The sequence below is a fragment of the Microtus oregoni genome, unplaced genomic scaffold, assembly GCF_018167655.1.
Source record: "Microtus oregoni isolate MIOR12 unplaced genomic scaffold, Mior012 000007F_ref0000211, whole genome shotgun sequence".
NCBI classification, from domain to species: domain Eukaryota; kingdom Metazoa; phylum Chordata; class Mammalia; order Rodentia; family Cricetidae; genus Microtus; species Microtus oregoni.
In genome coordinates, this window is record NW_024543066.1 from 52,374,178 (window position 1) to 52,393,222 (window position 19,045).

General features: G+C 49.8%; 1 long non-coding RNA gene across 1 annotated transcript; it reads left to right on the forward strand.

Moving 5' to 3' along the window:
- The first annotated feature begins 350 nt into the window (after positions 1–350).
- LOC121451051 lies at positions 351–18,712 on the forward strand. Its single transcript, XR_005974657.1, has 3 exons — positions 351–408; positions 11,783–12,265; positions 18,536–18,712. It is a non-coding gene; the product is annotated as an uncharacterized LOC121451051 (long non-coding RNA).
- Positions 18,713–19,045: the final 333 nt, after the last annotated feature.

A 19,045-nucleotide genomic window follows, 5' to 3' on the forward strand; every position in this document is an offset into this window, starting at 1 on the left:
AAGGTGCAAACGACCACAGCTTCCCCTTTGAGGAAGCTTTGATTGGTTTATACTCCCTCGGTGCTTCCTCTCCCTCCACAGAAGAGGAGCTGGCTTTGCAGTCGTTGGCTAGGAGGAGGTGGGTCAGCAGAAGTACGGGCTAGCCAACGCAAGTCAAGAAAGTCTAGGGTATTGATGGAGCAGACGTCACAGGTTGCAAAAGCCCACGTGCAGAGCGAGAGCCTGCTAGCCTGGTGCCCGGGGTGAGCCTGAGGACTGCCAGTTGCCTGCCCCCACTTTGCCCATTGCTTCTCCCTTCTTTCCCAGGCTCTCCATCCTCTCCCGCCTGGGACTCTAGGCAAAGCCTTGGCACCAGCTGTAGGCGACTCAGCCAGATCCCTGTCCCTCATTCCTCTGGATGCCAGCAAGGTCAGTGTGGGAGTCCCTGCCTCGTCATCTCCAGATCCCCAAATGCACCCTGCCCACCTGTGACACCTTAACTTCCAACCCAGGGGATGTTGTAACAATTCCCTAACCATGCCCCACCCCATGCTGTGGACTTAGTTCCAAAACGCCTTCAGAAGCTCTAAAAAAACAAAGTCCTCTCCAAACTCTTAAAAGTTTAAAGAAAGAGTTCCAGCTCCTGCCGCCCACTGTAGGGACAGAAGGACCTTGGAACCGGAGCAGAATCACGCAGGGAGACAAAGGACAAAAGCAAGGCAACAAAGCAGGGTTCCTGAAGACGCCAGCCAGGACCCGGCTGGGTTGGGGGTCCTAAGACTAGCGCAGTGTCAGCCGGGAAGGACTCTGGCTCTGGGTCCAGGTGTCTGGATTGCATCTGTGTGGCTCAGCAACACATGGGCTTACAGGGCTGCAGGCCCACCAGGTGGGGCCAGGAAACCAAGGGATTGAAATTCAGTCCAGTTGATGTCTCAGATGTAACCCAACATTTTTTCCCAGGCAAATTTTGTGGCCAGAGAAGACAGGAAAAGAGGTACTCCCCAACGTCCCCGCGCCCCCACCCTTGAGCCCATAGTTACCGGTGCAAACATCTTTGTGCCTGAGGGAGAGCTGCTCCTGGGGCAGGCTGGAGACTGCTGTGGGCAGATTCCTGAGACCAGGGAAGCCAGAAGAGCAGATTGTTAGGAACACCCTGGCCTGGGGAACCCTGCTTCTGCTTCTGTCTGGGCTGTAAACCCACCCACACCCAGCAGGGCCTCCAGCATACATGTGGAATCTTTTCCTACATCATACACACCCTTACTAAGGTCTGTCTGAAAGATTCTGTCTAGGGGCTCAGCAGGCCACTGTGGGCTGGGCCTTCATGAGGGAGCCCTTTCCAGAAGGTTGGCATTATGAAGTCCTCCTTTGTTACCAGCTCAGGACATTTACACTGAAGTCTATCCAGACTCAACTCTAACCGTTGCCGATAAGTACCTTCCCTCCAGTTTTGAAGTCTTGACTCATAGCCAAAGGACACTGTCCATTTCTATCCTCCATCTGAGGGGCAATTGGACCCATGCCTGCTGCTGCGTGCAGCCCTTTAGGTCTTCGACATGGTCCTGGCACTGGCAGCAACAGAGCCAGTTTTCCTGCACAAACCCGTGTCCTAGCAACAGGGAGTGATACTTCACAGAACCTCAGAGGTCTTCTGGGAGAGATGGTGAAGTGCAGTGTTGTTACAGGGGTTGGCTGGTTGAACCAGAAGCTGCTGGCCCTGGACTACTGACCAAGGACTCAGGAAAAGAGTGAGGAGGAGGCCAGGCCTCCTTCATACCCACATGGTGCTGCTGGCTGTCTCCCAGCCTGTCTGGAGACGTTTTCAGGCTCTCTTGAAGAACCTGTGATCTTCTGCCACTTTAACTCCCATATTGGCCAAAGCTGTGGCCTGAGGTGTGAACAAGCTGTCCCCAAAGTTCTTGCCTTCCAGGCACCTCTTCAGCACTGGCTGTCACTGGGTGCCCATCTGAAGTGGCCACCAGGAGGGCTGTGCAGGCTTGTGCCCTCTCCTGCTTTCAGGCAGCCCCCCTCAGGGCCCCAACACCTGGCTTCTTGGTGGGGAGGGGCTGAGGGCTGGCACGGCTGTGCTCAGAGAATGGGGGCTTTGATAGGCTTAGAAGAGGGCCAGGAAGAACAGAACCAGCTTAAAAATGCGGGGGGGGGGGGGGGCTTTGAGATGCCTCGGCTATCGGGGGAGCTGGAGCTGGAGGCTCTGCGGTCAAGCATCTGGCCACCAGGGTCAGCCTCAGATAGGACCATCAGCAGCACCTTCCCTGCAACCTCTCCCCTCTGTGATGCTGGGGCGTGCACCTTCTCCCTGAGCCTCGGTGTCTCCTTGTTTAAGATGATGCCCGCACTTTGTTGAGTGGTCTTTTTTTAAAAAAAATATTTACTTATTATGTATACAATATTCTGTCTGCGTGTATGCCTGCAGGCCAGAAGAGGGCACCAGACCTTGTTACAGATGGTCGTGAGCCACCACGTGGTTGCTGGGAATTGAACTCAGGACCTTCGGAAGAGCAGGCAGTGCTTCTAACCACTGAGCCATTTCTCTAGCCCCCATGTTGGGTGGTCTTGATGTTTGAATATAGCAGACTTTCTTGGACCACCGGCCCCCAAATCATGGCACAGAGACTTATTGTTAGTTATGAATATTCAATCTTATGCTTGTCCCACCAGCTCTTATAACTTATTTTAACTTGTTTCTCTTCATCTACATTTTGCCTTGGGGCTTTTTACCTTTCTTTCATGTTGGGGACTGCAGATCACCAGACCCTGAATTTCTTGTTTTCCTCCGCTCTGAGCAGCAGGGGAGTGGATTCTGATGAGTCTGCAGCTGAAAGGTCCGGAGAGCTGGGGCGTGGCCAGAGCCCTATAGAAACTGTCCCTGAGACATTCTTGTCTCAAGGATGTCCCCATGGCCCTGTCTGTGTGTCTCTGTCTGTGTGTATGATTTTAAATTTTCAGCCTAGTTCCTGTAGCGTGTAACAAGTAGGTGCAGAACGGAACAGGTGTCATTTTACACTTCCATACTGCATGTCCTACCTTCCTGCTTCCTCTGTGTCTGGCTGCCTGTCTGGCTGACCCTGGGCAACTCCCTCTTGAGCCTAGATTCCTCCTCCTATCTTTTCTTTCTTCCTTCCAGCCCCACCTATCCCTCTACTTGCTAGCTATGGCCATTCAGCTTTTTATTAGGCCAATCAGGTGCCTTAGGCAGGCAAGGTGAAACAAATGCAGCACCTCTTTATATAGTTAAATAAATGCAGCATAAAGAAATGTAATTTAATCTTTACATAAACAAATATTCTCTGTTCCTCAACATTGGAGCATGTATGTGTTTTTATTTTGATTTTATCCTGTGTGTGTTCACGCTTCTGTGAAGGTCCCCATGAGCCCAGAAAAGGGTAGTGGATCCCTCTGAAGCTGGAATCATAGGTGTTTGTGATTTACATGGTGTGGGTGCTGGAAACCGAACTTAGTCCCCTGGAAGGACAGCATGTGCTTTTGTTTGACTTCTGACTTTTTTTTTTTTTTTTTGAGACAAGGTCTCTATGTAGCCCTTGCTGTCCTAGAACTCATTCTGTAGACCAGGCTGGCCTCAAACTCACTGAAATCTGCCTGCCCCTGCCTCCCGAATGCAGAGATTAAAGGTGTGTGCCACCATCCCCTGCAGCAAGCACTCTAACAGTAGAACCATGTCTCCAGGCCTTCATAGAATGGTTTTAACCCAGCACATTGACTGTGGCCAGGATGTCACATTCTTTTGTGATACTCACTGAGTAGGGAAGGAAGCAACAGTCTTAAGGCATACTGCATGCCTTTGTGCCCGTGTCAGGGCATGCACTATGGGCCCATGAACAGTCACCAATGGTGGTGGTGGTTGTGGAGACCCTGACAGGGCTGCTTCTCCACAGAATGGTGGCCCTTGGCACTCACCAGCTATTTGGGGGCACGTTGATTTACAGGGATCTCTTGATCTGGAAGGGAGTGCGGTCTGCACTCACTAGAGCACTTCTTGAGCTAGAAACTGTCCTGACTGAGCACCTTGCCCAGTGTGACTAGGGCACAGAGGAAGTGGTGTGCCCCTGCCAGCTCTTTTAGATCATGGCCTCTGAGTAAGCGCCTGGAGCTGCCAGCGCAGCACACTCTACAGCCTTTCTTTCTCTCTTCTCCCTTCTTCCCTCCCCCCTTTCTGCCCCCCTCTCTCTTTCATGTGTGTACATGTTCATGTGTGTGTTACTAAAATTCTTTCCCAGGGGAGACATATACAACACTTACCCCTTCTCATAAGGTCCCAATGACAAACTGAGGTTCAATTCCACCAAATTTCATTTTGGGGAGCCAATGAGTTTATTGGGTTTACTTACAGAGCACAAGCGAGGGCAACTTCTGGGAGTGTGGGTACAGCCTCATCCCATCTGCCCCCTTCTCAGACCACTGGCAATGGTAGTGAGGTGAGGGTCTCCTGCCCCTCAGCCCCCCAACAGTCAACAAGCCCAGTTGGGATGATGCAAGTGGGCACAGCTGAACCTGAAGGTGTTATTTAGCTCAGAGGACAGTCTTGTGCAGCAGTGTGTATGTGTGTATATGCGTACATATGTGTGCGTGCGTGTGGTAGTGTATATGTGTGCATATGTGTGCATATGTGTGGTAGTGTATGTGTATATGTGTGCATGTGTGTGTATATGTGTGCATATGTGTGCACATGTGTGTATATGCATGCATATGTGTGCGTGTGTGTATGTGTGTGCATATGTGTGGTAGTGTGCGTGTATGTGTGCACATGTGTGTGTATATGCGTGCATATGTGTGTATGTGTGTGCATGTGTGTGCATATGTGTGGTAGTGTGTGTATGTGTGCACATGTGTGTGTATGCGTGCACATGTGTGCGTGTGTGGTAGTGTGTGTATATGTGTGCATATGTGTGGTAGTGTGTGTGTATGTGTGCACATGTGTGTATATGCATGCATATGTGTGCATGTGTGGTAATACAAGGTCAGTGTTGAGTGTCTTCCTCTATTTCCCTCTACCTTGTTTTTAAGATAGGCTTTGTGGGGCCAGTCAGGGTGGCACACACCTTTATTCCAGCACTTGGGGGAGGGAACAGAGGCAAATGTGTGTCTGTGAATTGGAGGCCAGCCTGGGAGTTCCAGGACAGCCAGCTACATAATAGAGACAGCGTGTCTCAAAAACAAAACAAACAAAAGAGAGCTAGGCTTGTCACTAAACCCAGAAGTAGGCTGGTTGCCAGTGAGCCCCAAGGGCTTTCCTGTCATCACCTCACTGACAGGATCACAGAAGCTCAGGGCTTTTCTGTAGGTGCTGAAGATCCAAATTCAAGTCCCCGTGCTTGGATGATGAGCACTTTACAGCTGAGTCACCTGCACACCCAACCCTCCCCTCCCCCTTCCATCTTTCTGCCTCTTCCTCTGTTTTCCCCTTTTGAGGCAGGAGTTCTTCCCTATATAACCCATTCAGATGGGTCCCTATGAGTTTGGGGTGAGCCTGGTTTGCATAGACCAGTTGGGGTTGCATAGAGAGAATCTGTCTCATAAATGAATAGATAAATAAGAAATTCATTAAGCCACTGCCTTCACTGCCTTGAAGCATCAGGGACAAGACAGATGGAGTCAGCATGAAGCACAAAGGGCCCAGCACTCGCATGAGAAAAGAAGTGTCTCGATGCCATCTGGGCTCCTGGGCGGCTTAGCTCTGGTGTAGGTACTTGTCTGGGTCAAGGGCAAGGCAGCACTGCTAGATCAACACCCCTGGAAGGTGACTGCAGTCTGCAGGGGAGCTGTCCGGCCATAGCTGATGTCCTTTGCTGCAGAGAAAAGATCTCTAGAGGAATTATCCAGTCTCCCCGAGTTTTCCAGTGAACCCGTGCCTCTCTACTCTGTGCCACTTTGACTGACTATCTGCCCCATGGCCTTTCTTTGTTTCTCTTTCCCAGTGAGACAGGGTTTCTCTGTCCTGGAACTCACTTTGTAGACCAGGCTGGCCTCGACGACTCAAACCCACAAAGATCCAGCTGCCTCTGCCTCCCTAGTGCACCACCATGCCTGGCACTTGCTGTCATTTCTTCAACAAATACATATCTTTTTAATGTGTGTAGTGTTTTGCAGGCATGCACCATGTGTAGTACCTTCCAAGGCCAGAAGAGGGTGGCAGAGGCCGTGCAAATGGAGGAGCAAAGGGTTTTGAGCATCCTGTGGGTACTTAGACTAGAACCTATGTCCTCTGAAATGCTAAGCCAGTAGTTCTCACCTACTCTTCAATACAGTCCTCAGTTGTAGAGACCTCCAGCTGTAAACTTATTTATCCTCTTCCTCCTCCTCCTCCTCCTTCTTCATTTGTTTATTATGTATACAGTGTTCTGCCTGTATGACAGAGAGGACACCAGGCCTTATTATAGATGGTTGTGAACGACCATGTGGTTGCTGGGAATTGAACTCAGGACCTATGGAAGAACAGTCAGTGTTCTTAACCTCTGAGCCATCTCTCCAGCTCCCTTCACTGCTACTTCTTAACTGTAATTCTGCTACTGTTGTGAGCTGTAATGTAAATAGCTGATATTCAGAATATCTGACAGGTGATCCCCATAAAAGGGTCATGACCTACAGGCTGAGAAACGCTGTGCTGAGCAATCTCTCTGGTCCCACAAAACATGTTAAATTTCAGCTAAGGATCTTGGGATAGCAAAGTGGGCAAATCTCAGGGTGTATCCTGAGGGACAGAAAAGAGGCAGCTGCCACACACAGAGGAGGAGGCAACGCTGCCCCAGAGATATACCTCTGCGCACTTTGATTGTGACTTCTGTGGTTCTTAGAAAAGTCTGTGGTCATTTGAGAAGTCACAACAGACTTCCAATGGGGCACTTCATCACCCCGGCTTACTGGGCGGTCTGAGCACCACGAAGGAGAGTTCCCACAGTGTGCCTTCTGTGCAACAGAAGAGTTCACAGTGTCATTTGTAGATTAGTCCTGGGGGACAAGGGGACTTAATCAAACTTCTAACTATAGTTACAGAGGACAGAGCAGGCTATCAAATGGCATTGTAAGGACACTCGGCTAAATCTAGAATGTGAAAACTGGAGGGGGAATGGCCCAGTTTTGTTCTGTTTTTTTTTTTCCTTCCTTCTCATCTGTGATGTGGTGTGTACATGTGTGCACACACGTGTGTGCACTCATGAATTCATGTAGGGGCAGAGATCCATGTGGGGCATCTCTTCTATTGCTCTCTATCTTGGTTTTTTTGGAACAGGGTCTCTCATTAAACCGGAGCCACCACATTGCCTAGACTGACTGGCAGGGAACCTCGGGGAGCTGCAGGGAGCCTCAGGGAGCTGCAGGGAACCTCGGGGAGCTGCAGGGAACCTCGGGGAGCTGCAGGGAGCCTCAGGGAGCTCACGTCTCCACTCCCACAGTGTGCCATCACACTCAGCTTTTATGCGGGCATTGGGGATGAAGACTCAGGTTCTCTGAGCCATCCTCACCATTTCCTGCTGCCTCTTTAGATAGGGTTATATGCAGTCCATACTGACTTTGAACTTGCTCTGTGACCTTGGATTCTGATCCCACCTTTCCTCTGAAGTGCTGGGATTACAAGCGTGCACTACATTCAACTCTTCTTTTTTTTAATTTTTTTAAAATATTTATTTATTTTATTTATTATGTATACAATATTCTGTCTGTGTGTATGCCTGCAGGCCGGAAGAGGGCACCAGACCTCTTTATAGATGGTTGTGAGCCACCATGTGGTTGCTGGGAATTGAACTCAGGACCTTTGGAAGAGCAGGCAATGCTCTTAATCACTGAGCCATCTTTCCAGCCCCTCAACTCTTCTTCTTCCCCCCTTTTTTTTCCTTTTTTCCTCCTCCCTTTTAGAAAATTAAAACCTTAATATAGGGCTGGACAGTAGTGATACATGCCTTTAATCCCAGCACTCGGGGGGCAGGGGCAGGTGGATCTACAGAGAGAGTTCCAGGACAGGCTCCAAATCTACACAGAGAAACCCTGTCTCAAAAAACCAAAAATAAATAAATAAATAGTAAAATATTTTTAAAAATTAATATAGGGCCAGACAGTGGTGGCACATGCCTTTAATTCTAGTACTTGGGAGGTAGAGGCAGGTGGATCTCTGTGAATTTGAGGCCAGTCTGGTCTACAGAGAGAGTTCCAGGACAGCCAAGGCTACCAAAGAAATCAAAAACTAAAACAAAACGAAAATATAGACTCTCACAAATAGCCTTAGCTGGCCTTGGACAGAGATCTGCCGGTATCTGTCTCCCATGTACTGAATTAAAGGCATTTGCCACCATGCCCAGCACTTGGTAAGATCTCTTGACCAGTGCTGATGCTGTTGCCCTGAAGGAGGGTGGTCTCTCGCTGTCTGACCTGCTGGGGTCCAGGATCTTGGTTTTCTGGGGTATAGCTTCACCATAGACCAGCACTTTGAAAGCTTAGGATATGTAGAGGGGTGGCTTTCAGTGTGCCCCAGAATCCAGACTGTTCTCCCTGGTGCTGACAACTGGTGTGGGAGCTGGTGCTGTTTATCAAAGAGTTTGGGAAAAAGCTCCAGCCAAAATAAGGTTGTGCTCTCCCGCCCCCTAGTGGCCAGGAGAACCTCAGGGGGCGTGGTTAGGAATCCACCCAGTGCTCTTTCCTTCCTTTCTTCTTGCCCAGATGACTGATGGCATTTGACTTTGGTTATCTTTTAAATTTTTTTCCCGACACAGCACCTGGCATTGTAGCCCAGGCTAGCCCAGAACTACTTATGCAGCCTAAGCAGGACTCTACTCCAGAAAATCCTCCTCTTCAGATTCCAAAATGCTGGGATTCCAGGCTGAGCCCACACACCACTAATTATGTTGACAACTCGGTAGCAGCCTGAGGCCCTGTAACATGAGGAGCATCCCTCACTGAGGAAGCAGAAGGCCTGGGTGAGGTGGTGACCTTTGGGATTTGGTCTAGCTGGCCCTGAGGGGTATGGCTCTGGAAAATGATTGTCGGAGGGAGTGAGCTGCTTGTTGGTTCCCAGCTGCTTAGCCCCGAATAACCACACAGAAACCATATTCATTAAATCACTGCTTGGCCCATTAGGTCTAGCTTGTTTTTTTTTTAACTCTTACATATTAATTTAACCCATTTCTATTCATCTGTGTATCGCCATGTGACAATGGCTTACCGGCAGATTTTTGGGCAAAGTTTTGGCATGTCTGACTCTGGCGGCGGCTCCATGGCATCTCTCTGACTCCGCCCTTCTTTCTCCCAGCATTCAGCCTTGCTTTCCTTGCCTACCTAAGTTCTGCCCTGCTATAGGTCCAAAGCAGTTTCTTTATTCATCAATGGCAATCACAGCACACAGAGGACTCCCACATCAGATGAGGATGAGGATAACTGATACTGTAATCGTCAGTAGTCACCAGGCATTTACTACCCAGCCCGTGCAGTGTCTTAACACCCACAGCGTGTACAGCAGACCAAGCTGAGGAGACCAAAGCCTGGCTACTTGCTGTATGATGTCTATCGGCTCACTACCTGCCCCTTACATGATGTCCCATGGGATGAATTTATTTTTTTTTTCTAGACAGAGTTTCTCTGAATAGCCCTGGCTGTCCTGGAACTCCCTTTGTAGACCAGGCTGGCCTCAAACTCGCAGAGATCCTCCTGCCTCTGACTCCCAAGAGCTTCATGTGCTGCCACTGCCCAGTGGGATGAATTCTTTTTAGTAATTATAGCAAAATAATTTAGTTGTGATCACCCTGGGAAGCAGTTTTAAAGAATTTATTTATTTATCATTTGTATTTTATGTGTATGAATTTTTTCCTGCATGTATGTATGTGCACTTTGGGTATGCCTGGTGTCCTCAGAGGCCAGAAGAGGGCACCAGATCCCCTGAAACTGGAGTCAAGGACAATGGGAAGTTGCCACGTGGGTGTGGGAATGAAACTCCGGTTCTCTGCAAAGACAGCAAGTGCTCTTAACCTCTGAGCCATCTCTCCATCCATAAAGCAATTTTACAAGATATCTCAAGCTCAACATAGAGACCTCCATCAATCGCCCAGCCAGGTTCCTGTGGTGTGTGTTGCTGCTGGAACAGCAAGTGCATTCTTGAACCACATGCAACATTTTCATCAGTGAGAGGCCATGAGTACCATAAATGTAATGATCCTGTAAGATTCTGCTGGGGATGAAGAGAAGCAGAACCTGCAGAAGAATTGCAGACCTCAGCAAGCTCCTTCACTCGGCTCTCGGAGCTCAGAAATTGTAGGATGTGGTGCAATTAAAAAAAAATTCTTGGTACAGCTGGGCGGTGGTGGCGCACGCCTTTAATCCCAGCACTCGGGAGGCAGAGGCAGGCGGATCTCTGTGAGTTCGAGACCAGCCTGGTCTACAAGAGCTAGTTCCAGGACAGGCTCCAAAACCACAGAGAAACCCTATCTTGAAAAACCAAAAAAAAAAGAAAAAAAGAAAAAAAGAAAAAAAAGAAAAAAAAATCTTGGTACAATATAAGTGCAATGGAGAAGAAACTGGCCAAGCACAAATATAACAGCAACACAGCAACTGAACTGAAATTAGGTTCTCCTATGCGAATTCCAGAAATTCATACAATTGTATACTAGCTTCATACTGGCCAAGTATGATCCTTCCATCTCCATCTCCATCATTTGGAACTGCAGTTGTATACCACATTACCTGGTTTACATGGTGCTGGTATCAAACCCAGGGATTCATGCATGCCAGGAAAACACCCTACCACCTGAGATATACCTCCATACCTACCTCCCTTTCAGTTTTAAAGGGACTGCCTTGCTGTTTCCATAGCTACCACATCATGCTACATGCCTAAAATGCACAGAAGTTGAAAACATTGGTTTGTTGGGGGTATTATGTTAAGGTATGTTACTTGTATGTTGCATTTGTTTAACTGTGTGGAGCTGTTGTTACTTTGCCTGTCTCAAATACCTAGTGGCCTAATAAAGATCTGAATGACCAATAGCAAGGCAGGAGGAAGGTAGGTGGGGCTGGCAGGCAGAACAAATAGAGAAAACTGGGAGATGTTCAAAACAGTAGCCTGAGAAGGCGGGGGACATGCGGGGCCAGCCATCCAGTCACAGAGCAATCCATGGAGTAAGAGTAAGATTTACAGAAATGCAAGAATGGGAAAAACAGAGGCTGAAGGGGAGACAAGATTATAATTAAGAAAAGTGGGCAAGAAACAAGCTAAGGGCAAACAACTCTAAGTAAGAATAAGCCTCCGTGTGTGATTCATTTGGAAGCTGGGTAGTGGGCCCCCCAGAAGAGTCCAAAGAGCATAACATCATATTACTACATTGGTTAGACACAGGCACAGTGACACACACCTGTAACCCAGCAATGAGGCCAGTTCAGATACATAGTCAGTCTGAGGACAGCTGAGCCTACAAACAAAACAAAACAGAAAACAAACAAACCCCCAGAACAAAATAAAACAACAAACCAAACAACTTGTCTCAAAAAATATAAAATATTTTCCAACACAGATGGGTCTCCATAGTAGACAGAAAGGGTTTTGTTTTGTCTGACACAGGCTGGCTGACTTACCTGGGCTGAAATCAAAGGCATGCACCACCACTCCTGGGCCCTGGTAGAGAAATGTTAACGGTACCTTGTCTGTTCATGAGCAAAGTCAGGTTTTATTTGTTTAGTTTTGGTTTGAGAAGAAGTTGGGAGGCAGAAGCAGGTGACAGCTTCCTCTGAATTGAAATATTCCAGGCTTTTGAGACTCAGGAAGTAAACACGCCTCATAAATCCTTCACAGGCCTCTCTCCAGGTTCCACAACAGTGAACAAGCCTGGGAAGCCGAGAGTCACGGGCGGTGTTGTTCTCTTGCAAGACCACAACTCCCAGCATTCCTCTGGACTCCAGCACACGCAAGCGCGGAACACATTTCCCAGAAGCCTTTGCATTCCCCGTTAAAAGCAAAGGCTACCACGAGTTCGCTCTCTTCTCTTACCCCGCCTTTCCTACCGTGTCTGCACGCCCCTTACCTGCCTGTTACCCCTCCCCCATTAAAGTGCACCCACGTGGGACCGCTGCGTGTCTGTGTCTTCTTCATCGCGTAACGCCTCTACCGTCTAACCCGCAGAATTAAGAACAACAGTGGTGCCTTCCTTCGACTCGGAGACCTCTCTGTCCCAGTGCCTGAGGCTTTTGCCTCTGGGCTTCACCGGTACAAGGTCTGAACCGACCGCCTGCACCCACCTTCACCTGTTTAACACGGCCATCCACCATCGTCTCATCCGTGAGTTAACCTAAGTTGGCTTCCTTCCCCCCGGGGCACTCAGAGACTGTCCGGCCGGCTTTCTTTGGCGCGTCCTGGGCAAGGTCGCCAACCTCACTCCCCTTCCCCCCCCCCTCGGCTTTTTGCCCCCGGCTGAAACCTGCCTCAGTCCGCGCCTGGGAGTTCGGTGCTTCCGGCCTTTTTCTCTTTTTTTCTAACCTTTCCTGTCCTCTTCCCGGCCCGCTCCGCCGCAGTGCCTTTTTGGGCTGTACGGTCAGCCCCGATAAGCTTAATTGTCTCCTCCCAGCCGGGGCTTTTTCCCCCCGTCCGGTAGCTGGGCTCGGACCAATTAAGCCATAACACGCCCCACGAATACTCGGACGCCTGTATTCGTGGCTGCCGTTGTTCGCGGTACTCCGGTACCTTTTTGCGGGCAGGCTCCGCTTCAGCTATGGGCTCTAAGCATTCCAAGCCAGTTCCCCTATCCTCCCCACTCGGGCAGCTTCTGGATGCTCTTGAGCCTCACTCCCTCATCCCCTCCATAAAACTATCTAAGTTAACACGGCTTTGTTCCAAAACTTGGCCTACATACAATTTACAAGGTTCTATCCGCTGGCCTTCCCAAGGGTTGTTTGACCCCGAAACTCTGCGGGAGTTGGCCAATTTTTGTCACCGGTCAGCTAAATGGAAAGAATTAATGTATGTGATGGCCTTTTTCTACATGGCCCTAAAGACTGATCCATCTACTTCATCTCACTGTTCACTTGCTCACATGTTTTTGGCCTTGCCCTCCATCCAGGAACCCTCTGCTCCCGCCATGGGTTCGCAACCCTCTGCTCTGTCCATGGACCCCGCTGACGCCCCCCTACCCCCCCAACCTCGTGGGCTCACCCATCCCCACCCTGCTCAATCGGGGGCCACCTCCCCAATCCCTCCTTCTTCAAAGGTTTCTTTTAGGTACAAAAAGGAGTCGCCTACGCCTTCTCCCCATGCCTCTAAACACTTCATTCATAGGTCTCCAGGAATTCCGCATAAATATCCTTCTGGGTCGTCTTCCCGCTCCTCTAAATCCCCCGAAAAATCTCATTCCCCCCGTCTCATATATCCCAGCCTTTCCGATCCAGCTTCACCCAACTTCTCCCGCAGCCGGACACGACCTCGCAGGCAGCTAACAATTCCTTCCCGTCACAGGAGGCGCAGACTGTCCAGATCAACTTCGGAATCTTCCGACTCACCTCCCTGCCCCACCCCTCTGCCTCGGTCTTCCAAAACCCCCTCAGGCCTTAATCCCACCCGCCGCCTTGCTCGCGAGCTGCTGCCGCTGCTGCAACAGCAGACCCTGATCAACTCAAACCAGCTACGGTCCTGCCCTTACGAGAGGTAGCTGGAGCTGAGGGATTGATGAGGGTCCACGTTCCATTCGCCTTATCGGAACTTTCACATATTTCTAAGCTACTAGGGTCATACACAGCTGACCCCACTAATTTTACAAAAGAGTTTCAATATTTAACCCAATCTTACAACCAAACTTACCATGATATTTATATGATTCTCTGTAACAACTTGCTTCCTGAGGAATGCCGACGGGTCTGGGAGCAGGCGAGACTGCATGCTGATGAAGTACATCAGACTCAGCCTTCTCATCCACCCAGGGCAGAGGCCGTGCCGGACCAGGAACCCCACTGGGATTACAACTCCCCCGGGGGCATTCTGGCCAGAGACCGATTCCTAACCTGCCTCCTGGTGGGATTAAGGAAGGCCGCTCTCAAACCAGTAAATTATTCTAAACTTGCAGAAATTTTCCAGGACACTAAGGAAAATCCTTCTGCATTTCTTGACCGTCTTACTAAAGCTATGTTACAATTCACAAACATGGACCCAGAATTCACAGAGGGCAGACAGCTCCTGATGACCCACTTTGTCAACCAGTGCTACTCAGACATCAAGGCAAAGCTCAGACGTTTGGAGAAGGGTCCCCTAACCCCACAGGCACAGATCCTGGAGACGGCCTTCAAGATCTACCAAGCGAGGAATGACAAGGCCCGGAATCATTGCCACGTGATCACCGCACCCACCAGGCCAGCCGAGGTGATGGACTCCACTGCCCGCCCTCCACACGTGGCTCCCCCGCCCCCCGGCCCATGCTTCAAGTGTGGTAAGACAGGTCACTGGGCAAAGGCATGCCCCAATCCCCATCGCAACCCAAGGGGCCCCTGCCCAAGGTGTCACAGGGAGGGTCATTGGTCCACAGTCTGCCCTCGTGTGTTCAATGACGCGGGGGCAGCCGCCCCAGAGGACCCCCAGGTTGACCTATTGGGTTTGGCTCTGGAAGACTGAAGGTTCCCGGGCTCCTCCACCGACAACCCGACTGCTACACCCATCTGCAACCAGGAGCCGCGGGTACTTCTTACAGTGTCGGGACGCCTCATCTCTTTTCTCTTGGACACCGGAGCAACATATTCGGTTCTAAGGGAATTTTGGGGGCCAACCTCCCCCTCAAGTTCCCCTATTGTCGGGGTAGGGGGACAGCCTTATCTACCTCTCCAAACTCCGCCTCTCAATTGCATATTTAGAGGTATCTTTCTCACTCATTCATTCCTAGTTCTACCAACCTGTCCAGTCCCACTCTTGGGAAGGGATCTTCTGACCAAGCTGGGAGCTTCCATTTCTTTTGCGCCCCCCCACCTGTTTCGTTTCAGATTCATCGGTGACACAGCTGCTGCTTCTCCTGGCTCCGCGACCCTCTGATACTAACATGCCTTTTCCCCTCCCAGCTTCCCAGGTGGACCCTCTCGTGTGGGACATCCAAAACCCAGCGTTGCTAAACACCACCCCCCCCCGTTGTTATTCAGTTAAAAAACCCTACTGGGTATATCACTCAAGCCCAGTACCCACTTCCTTCCCAAAGCCTCAAAGGACTAAAACCTATAATCTCTGATCTCTTGAGGAAGGGGCTGCTTCGCCCCACCTCATCTCCCTTTAACACTCCTATACTGGCTGTCAAAAAAATCTAATGGAACTTATCATTTGGTTCAGGACCTCCAGCTCATCAATTCTGCTGTCGTTCCTTTACACCCAGTGGTACCTAATCCTCTCACACTTCTGTCTAACATTCCTTCAGGGACCTCCCACTTCTCAGTCTTAGACCTAAAGGATGCCTTTTTCTCTATTCCTCTCAGCCCTCAGTCTCAGAACATCTTTGCCTTCACCTGGACAGATCCTGATACCAATTTCTCCACACAACTAACCTGGAGCGTTCTCCCTCAGGGATTCCGGGACAGCCCACACCTCTTTAGCCAGGCTCTGGCCTCTGATCTGCTCTCACTGTCCCTCCTTAAATCAAAACTGGTACTCTATGTTGATGACATCCTGCTATGTAGCTCCTCTTTGGAGACTAGCAGGACTGACACCGCCACCTTATTAAATTTTTTATCCAAAAAGGGCTACAGAGTCTCGCCTTCTAAGGCTCAATTGTCCACCACTCAGGTAACGTATTTGGGGTTAACCATAACCCCAACACAAAAGGCTATCACCTTAGACAGAAAAAGACTAATTCAATCTCTTGCAGTTCCTTCCACCAAAGAAGAGGTTCTGTCATTCCTGGGAGTGGCCGGTTTCCTGCAATCCTGGATTCCCTCATTCTCTCTCCTCGCCCGCCCCCTATATGAAGCAGCTCTCGGCTCTATGCATGAGCCCCTCCTTCACCCCATGACCAAACCTTTCCGGAGACTCCAACAGGCCCTTACCCAGGCCCCAGCCCTCCATCTTCCAGATTTAACTCGCCCTTTTTCCCTTTATGTAGCAGAAAGAGAGGGCTATGCCCTGGGAGTTCTAGGCCATCAACTGGGACCTTCCTTCGCACCTGTAGCTTACCTGTCAAAGAAGATGGACCTCACCACTCGGGGCTGGGCACCCTGCATACGGGCTTTGTCAGCCGCGGAACTTCTTATTCGTGAGTCAAAAAAGCTAACCTTCGGAGCACCTACTATGGTTTTCTCTCATCATAACCTGTCTAACCTCTTAACTTACAAAGGCCTACAGACCCTACCTCCTTCTCGAGTTCTTTCGCTTCAGGTGGCGCTGGTGGAAGATACGAGTCTCACATTCCAGTGCTGCCCACCTCTCAACATTTCAAATCTTCTACCTCAACCTGGTGTTGATTCCCCATCCCATTCCTGCATTGAGGTCCTAGAGGACCTACTGCCCCACCCCTCACATATACAGGAGGGCAGTCTGTCCCAGGCCACTCACACCTGGTACACAGACGGCAGCTCCTTTCTATGTGACGGGACCTGCAGAGCAGGTTATGCCATAGTGTCAGACACAGAGATAGTCGAGGCAAAGGCACTCCCTGCTCATACTACCAACCAGCAGGCTGAGCTGATAGCCCTCACCCGTGCCTTTCAGTTAGCCACGAAACAATCTTTAAATATTTACACAGATTCTAAATATGCTTTTCATATCCTGTTATCTCACGCGGCCATCTGGAAGGAACGCGGGCTTCTCACAGCGAAGGGAGGGTCTATTACCAACTCAGAGCATATTATGGACTTGCTAAGAGCCTCCTATCTCCCTAAAGCTATAGGAATGATTCATTGTCGGTCCCATCAGTCTGACAGTTCTATTGTTTCCAAGGGAAATAACCGGGCTGACAGAGCAGCTAAGACAGCAGCACTTAGCTCAGACCTGCCTCAGTTACCTCAGGGAGTCCTTACAGCACAGCCTACAACCTCACAGACACCTCCTAACACTCAACAGATCCTGTCCTACCTGCACCAGCTTGTTCATCCTAATGAAAAAGCTCTGCTTCATTTTGTAAAAACACATATCAAACCCATGCCTGAGGACATCAGGTTTCTAAAAGCCACCACTGCCTCCTGTCAGATCTGCCAAAAGTCAGATCCCAGGACCAAATATCGTAGCTTCCCTTTCCCTACACACCAGGCCAGGGGCTCCCTTCCGGGAACTGACTGGCAGCTGGATTTTACTCATATGCCCACAGTCAGGAGAATTAAATATCTCCTGGTTCTGGAGGACACAATGTCTGGGTGGGTTGAAGCCTTCCCCACCTCTAACAAGAGAGCCCAGACAGTCTCTGATATTCTTCTCCGAGAGATTATTCCTCGGTTTGGACTCCCAACTTCTCTTCAGTCAGATAACGGTCCAGAGTTTACTTCTCAGATTTCTCAAAATCTGTCTAAAGCGGTTGGAATCCCCTGGAATTTTCACATACCGTACCATCCTCAGTCATCAGGTAAGGTAGAATGAACTAACCGCTCTTTAAAGGAAGCCCTCGTTAAGATGTCACAAGAGCTCCACCTTGACTGGGTAAGACTCCTACCCTTACCTCTTCTCCGGCTCTGAACCCTTCCAAGGGGCCCCCTCCTCATCTTACCCTTTGAACTCATGTATGGGCGGCCGGTCTTAACCCCCAGCTTCTTATCGGAGACCTCTCCCCTTCCTGACCACCTGCTCACTCCCCTCCTGTTCCACTTATGCTCACTACTGTGGGACTTCACAGATCACTCACTACCTCGACCATGTGCTAATACATGTCCACCGCCGGTTAAAATAGGAGATAAGGTATTACTCTCACCCCCAGGCCAGCGCCCTTCACCCCTTTCCCCTAAATGGCAGGGCCCTTTCAGAGTAATTCTTCTAACTCCCACAGCTGCCAAGCTTGAAGGAATTCCTCATTGGATTCACCTGTCACATCTTAAACCGTTTATCTCCACAGCTCAAGATAATCCTTCATACACGGTAACTCGGACCGGACCTTGTTCTCTTAAGTTCCAAAGGACACCAGATTCAGTCCCCTCTACTACAGTCTAAGGAAAAGAGTGGTCCCCATCTGTCGCTGTGTTAACACACCCTCCCTTCTTTAAATTCATAAATAACCATCTAGATGTCATTACAGGTACCATCATCAAATACGAAGTCAAGGACTCGGGTGGTAAGCAGATTCTCAATAAGGTTCTTTGACATAGCAGGTCAGCTGCTGACTGCAGCAGTGGCCCCTGAAATGTTAAGGAATATACGGCTAAAATCTATTTCCTTTAAGACACTCTCTTTAAGCTCCAGGATGCCAGCCCAACCCATCTAAACAAATCAAACACAAACGGAATAACGGAATAAGTATCATTTAATTTTTTTATCATTCTTAACCCCGGACATCCTAAGACTCCCTCACCTGGATCTCCTCTCCCCCCTCACCCCAGTTCCCCCCCCAAATTCCCTTAGATCCCCCCCTTTTTAATTTTTCCTTTTACTAATGCAACTTTTGCCTTCCAGCATCTTAATGATGACCCAGCTACTCAGGAAAAGCCAGACAGATTTCTTCAATCAGCCACCTCAGACGACAGCCAGGACTTCAAATGCCAGTGGTACAACCAGCCATCGCCAGACACCAGCGACCTAAGACTCCAATGGGACATCGCCAGAATAATCAGACATTTCCTGGAGCCCTCAACGCCCAAAGCCAGCAGGAAGCAGCCATGAGAGACCGGACTACGCCCCCATTCCCTACCCTTTAAGGTCCCCCAATTTTTTTAATCAAACCAAAAGGGTGAAATGTTGTTCTCTTGCAAGACCACAACTCCCAGCATTCCTCTGGACTCCAGCGCACGCAAGCGCGGAACACATTTCCCAGAAGCCTTTGCATTCCCCGTTAAAAGCAAAGGCTGCCACGAGTTCGCTCTCTTCTCTTCCCCCGCCTTTCCTACCGTGTCTGCACGCCCCTTACCTGCCTGTTACCCCTCCCCCATTAAAGTGCACCCACGTGGGACTGCCGCGTGTCTGTGT